Source organism: Somniosus microcephalus, chromosome 9, assembly GCF_052327205.1.
Source record: "Somniosus microcephalus isolate GS21.2 chromosome 9, FLI_Smic_1.0, whole genome shotgun sequence".
NCBI classification, from domain to species: domain Eukaryota; kingdom Metazoa; phylum Chordata; class Chondrichthyes; order Squaliformes; family Somniosidae; genus Somniosus; species Somniosus microcephalus.
This window is the reverse complement of record NC_140995.1, coordinates 147,391,446-147,397,445: the sequence shown is the minus strand read 5'-3', so window position 1 is coordinate 147,397,445 and position 6,000 is coordinate 147,391,446.

Sequence of the window (6,000 nt, the reverse complement as noted above, 5' to 3'; positions counted from 1 at the left end):
AAGGGTATACTTCCTGATGGTAATGCATAATTTTCAGTCACAAAGTGGGCTTCATCAATTGGAAAAGATGGCAGAGATCTGTAATCACAAGATCACAAGATAATTATGGATGAGAGAGGCCATTTAACCCATCTCAGCTCATCCATCCAGAATGACCCTAAAGCCCCATTACAGCTTCCAATTGGTTCATAAGTGATCCCAGGGTATATACTTCTACTACTCCATTTGAAAGTTCATATCAAGGGTTGATAATTCTGCTTTAGTTGTAAGCTCTGCATTCCTATGATGCATAAAGAAAGACTTCTTAATATCGGTCCAAAATTTGTCTTTTACTAGTTTAAATCTTAGGATGTCTTATTCTACTCTCTCAGTTTAATTATAAGTAATTTTCTGGATTTACTTCCTCCATACCATTTATAGTTTTGTGTTTCTCTGTTGCAGAATGGCTCTTAGTTCTTTGTCAATTCAAGAAACCAAACAAGGATGATTATAGAGAAGTAATCGTTAATTCTCTGTTTTAAACAATACTTACAGCCCAGAGTGTACTAGCCTGGGGAACTGAGCAAGTTACTGAAGAGGAACTCCAAAACTCCTAGGTTGAATCCCACAATGCAAGATTTGCACAATCTTTTGGTACCTTTTCCTTGGCGCTGTGTGCCAACTAGAACTTCTTCTCCCCACAGGCAGCACAGCTGGAGATGATAACATGGATATTTCAAAGCCATATGCATATAACTATTTCCTTTCTATCTAGTTTGAAGTATATGTCTGAAAACTACATTTTTCTCCTTTCCTGCATGTGTGATCAACCATCATTCTTAGTTATCTGTCACTTTAATTGTTTGCATACCCCTGCTATGTCAGACACCGATATCTCACTTTTGTTACTTCCTCCTTTTGATCTTGAGATCAACGTCCCATCCATTTGTTTTTTTTTCCTTTTTGTTTTCTTTTAACGTCTTTGTTACTGCAACATACATTACTTGTTTCCAACACCTCTGTAAGATCATCTCTAACACATCTTCTTTCCAAGACTGAATAACCCAAGTTTCAACAGTGGTCATTCATAACTGAGACCTCTTAGACTTGGAATCTGACTTGTGGCTCTTCTCTGCAATGCTTCCACCACTTTGTGTTTCGCAACCAGAACTGGACACAGTGCTGAAGATGTGGTCTGATCAGAGCACATACAGTTTGATCATGACTTCCTCGGACATATTCCATTGTTTTGACAATCTAGTTCAACATTCTATTGACTTTGTTGATTGCTTATCTGCAATGTTTGGAATTGCGAGTGCTCAGTCTATTAAGGTGCCTGGGCCTTTTTCAAGCTCATTTTTAGGTATTTAAAGACTCATGGAATGCATGCATTGCCCATTTTCCTTCCAATGCATAGTACTTAATAAGAACATAAGAAATAGGAACAGGAATAGGCCATTCGGCCGTTCAAGCCTGCTCCGCCATTCAATAAGATCATGGCTGCTGTTCTACCTCCACTCCACCTTCCCGCACTATCCCCATATCCCTTGGTTCCATTAGTATCCAAAAATCTATTGATCTCTGTCTTGAATATATTCAACGACTGAGCCTCCACAGCCCCCTGGGGTAGAGAATTCCAAAGATATACAAACCTTTGAGTGAAGAAATGTCTCATCTCAATCCCAAACGGCAGACCCTTTATTCTCAGACTGTGACCCCGAGTTCTGGACACTCCCTGCATCTACCCTGTCAAGCCCTGTAAGAATTTTGTATGTTTCAATGAGATCACCTCATTCTTCTAAACTTTAGGGAATATAGACCTAGTCTACTCAATCTCTCATCATAGGACAATCTCCTCATTCCAGGAATCAGTCTAGTGAACCTTTGTTGCACTCCCTCTAATATTTGTCTATATTTATCTTCATATGATTATTCTGCTCACATATCCAACTCATTTTGTAATTTCTGAGCTGCATAATTCAATTCTACTGGCCCTCATAGTTTGACAATCATCTGCAAATGTGATCAGTTTGCATTGTGCTTTAGAATCCAAGATATTGATGAAAACTAAAAACAGTAATGGCCCCAACTCCAATCCCTAGGGCTCCCCACTTGGACCTTTCCTGCACTTAATTCATAGCCTTTTGTGTGGAATTTTGTCACATGCCTTCTGGACATCTACATACAACATGTCATATGGCTTACCACAGTCACCTTGGATGTTACTTCCTGAATGAAGGCAAGCAGATTATCTAAGGTTGTTCTAATGACACCTCTGTGATGTGCATGGAACTGGCAAATTAGGTTAAGGGATCAATAGAATTGCAGTGGCAGATATTTAAGGGGATATTTCAAAATACACAGAATATATACATTCCAACAAGGAAGAAAAATTCCAAGGGGAATACCCACTATCCGTGGTTAACTAAAAAAGTTAAAGATAGCATTAAACTTAAAGAAAAAGCATATAATTGTGCAAAGATGGGTGGTAGGTCAGAAGATTGGACAGAATATAAAAAACAGCAAAGAATGACTAAAAGATTAATAAGGAGAGAAAAATTAGAGTACGAGAGAAAGCTAGCTAGAAATATAAAAACAGATAGTAAGAGTTTCTATAGATATTTTAAAAAGAGTTAACAAAGTGAGCATTGGTCCGACAAAAAGTGAGTCTGGGGAAATTAATAATGGAAAATAAGGAGATGGCAGTGGAATTGCACAGGTTTTTTTGCATCGGTCTTCACTATAGAGGATACAAGTAACATCCCAGAAATAGCTGTAAATCAGGAAATGGAAGGGATGGAGGAACTCGAAAATTATAATCACCAGGGAAGTGGTACTGAGCAAATTGTTGGAGCTGCAGGCTGACAAGTCCCCGGTTCCTGATGGACTTCATCCTAGGGTCTTAAAAGAAGTGGCTAGTGAGATAGTTGATGCGTTGATTTTAATTTTCCAAAATTCCCTAGATTTGGGAAAGGTTCCATTAGATTGGAAAATAGTGAATATAACTCCTTTATTCAAAAAGGGAGGGAGACAGAAAGCAGGAAACTACAGGCCAGTTAGCTTAACATCTGTCCTAGGGAAGATGTTCAAAGCTATTATTAAAGGTGTTATAGCAGGGCATTTAGAAAAGTTCAAATTAATCAGGCAGAGTCAACATGGTTTTGTGCAAGGGAAATCATGTTTAACCAATTTATTGGAGTTCTTTGAGGAAGTAACATGTGCTGTGGATAAAGGGGAACTGGTGGATGTACTGTACTTAGATTTCCAGAAGGCATTTGATAAGGTGTCACATCAAAGGTTATTGCGGAAAATAAAAGCTCATGGTGTAGGGGGTTAAATATTGGCATGAATAGAAGATTGGCTAGCTAACAGGAAACAGAGAGTAGGTATAAATGGGTCATTTTCTGATTGGCAAGTTATAATGAGTGGTGTGCCACAGGGGTCAGGCTGAGACCTCAACTTTTTACAATTTATATAAATGACTTGGATGAAGGGCTCGAAGGCATGGTTGCTAAATTTGCTGATGACAAAGATAGGTAGGAAAGTAAATTGTGAAGAGGACATAAGAAGTCTACAAAGGTTAAGTGAGTGGGCAAAGATCTAGCAAATGGAGTATAATGTGGGAAAATGTGAAATTGTCCATTTTGGCAGGAAGAATAGCAAAGAAGCATATTATCTAAATGGTGAGAGATTGCAGAGCTCTGAGATGCATGGATCGCAAATGGTTACTATGCAGGTACAGGAAGTAATTAGGAAAGCCAAGAGAATGTTATTGTTTATTGCGAGGGGAATTGAATACAAAAGTAGGGAAATTGTGCTTCAGTTATACAGGGCATTGGTGAGACCACATCTGGAGTACTGTGTACATTATTGGTCTCCTTATTTAAGGAAGGATGTGAATGCGTTGGAAGCAGTTCAGAGAAGGTTTACTAGACTAATACCTGGAATGGGCGGGTTGTCTTATGAGGAAAGGTTGGACAGGCTAGGCTTGTATCTGCTGGAATTTAGAAACGTAAGAGGTGACTTGATTGAAACATAAGATCCTTAGAGGTCTGGACAGGGTAGATGTGGAGAGGATGTTTTCTCTTTGTAGGGGGGCATCCTTTACCTGGTTTACGGTAATTTACCTGGTCAGGCAGCCTTTTGCCACTGCACTGTGACCAATTCCAATCAGCAGTTTCATATCGCTAAACCATCCCTTCCAGTCCTGACTAGAGGAACTTATAATTAATGATATTAAAAACGGACAAATGGTCTGGATGCAAGAAAGTCAAATTTTATTAACTAAAGAAACTACACCACATGATCAAAGTAATCACAGTAAAATTGCTTAAATAGGGGAGGAAAAACGGACACAATGAGGGAAAATGACTAAAATCACAATTTCTAATGAAATTCCCACTTTACTCCCACCCTTATGCCTATCCTAAGTTGCCTTGTGGAAGGCCAGAAAAATATATGCTCACCACTGCAATGCCAGCTCCATGCCCTGCGAAACTTAGATCTTCACTGCCCCAAAGTAAAGAAACACCCCAGTGTTTTAAAAGTAAACTGCTGCTGTTCTTACTTCTTCAGACAGACTCCCATGCTGTAGAGGCACATGGAGGCAGGCCAGAGAGAGAGAGAGAGAGATGCTTCCGAGAAGCTATCGCTTATACCCCAATTTTGGGGCCGAAATGTTCCCGCCCAGATCCGGAGGTTTATGGGCTAAAACAAAAGGGATCCAACTGTCCCCATTGTCCAGTAATGGGTGATTCAAACCCATTCATTTTAAACGGTTCCTTTCCTCAGTCCAAATGTCTCTTCTGTGTTGAGCTTTGAATGTAAAGCTGCAGTTTTGATGTGTCTTCATTCATTCTGGAGGGACTGCAAGGAGGATGAGCAACCTGGCCACAGCACCGTGGAACAGGGGGCCATTCAAGAGGCGGGAGTAAATAGAAATGTTGAAGTGGTAGGGGAATAGTATTATTAGGGGGATAGATAGAGTTCTCTGCAGCCGAGAGCGAGAGTCCCGAAGGCTGTGTTGCCTACCCGGTGCCAGGGTTAAGGACATCTCCTCTGGGCTGGAAAGAAACTTGCAGTGGGAAGGGGTGGATCCAGTTGTCGTGGTCCATGTTGGTACAAACGACGTAGATAGGACTAGGAAGCCGGTTCTGTTAAAGGAGTATGAGCAGCTAGGGGTCAAATTAAAAAACAGAACCTCAAGGGTAATAATCTCTGGATTATTACCTGAGCCACGAGCGAATTTGGCTAGGACAAATAAAATTAGAGAGTTAAATGCGTGGCTCAAAGACTGGTGTGGGAGAAATGGGTTTTGCTTCCTGGGACACTGGCACCAGTACTGGGGCAGGAGGGAGCTGTTCCGTTGGGACTGGCTTCACTTGGCCAGTGCTGGGACTAGAGTCCTGGCGGATCATATAACTAGGGCTGTAGAGAGGGCTTTAAACTAACTAATGGGCGGGGGGGGGGGAGGTTCCTCGACAGCAAATAATAAAAATGACAACAGGGAAGGTCATAGACTTAGGTAGCAGTGGGGAAATTAAAAACCAGAGCGTGTCAGGAAGGGGCAGAAGTTATGGAGTAAAAGGTAAAGTAATAAAAAAGGCAAAAGCAGGAACTAAGTGTCACAAAACATATTTGAAAGTTCTCTATCTGAATGCACGTAGCATTCGTAACAAAATAGACGAGTTAATGGCACAAATAAGTACATATGGGTATGATCTTGTGGCCATTACAGAAACATGGCTGCAGGGTGACAATGCCTGGGAATTAAACATACCAGGTTATTTAACGATCAGGAAGGACAGGCAGGAAGGAAGGGGAGGTGGGGTGGCTATGTTAATAAAGGAAGGAATCACTGTAATACAGAGAAATGATATTGGGTCAAAAGATCAGGATAATGAAACAGTTTGGGTGGAGATAAGGAATAATAAGGGGAAAAAAACACTAGTGGGCATAGTCTATAGGCCTCCAAACAGTTGCAACTCTGTTGGACGGAGTATCAATCAGGAAATAGTTGAG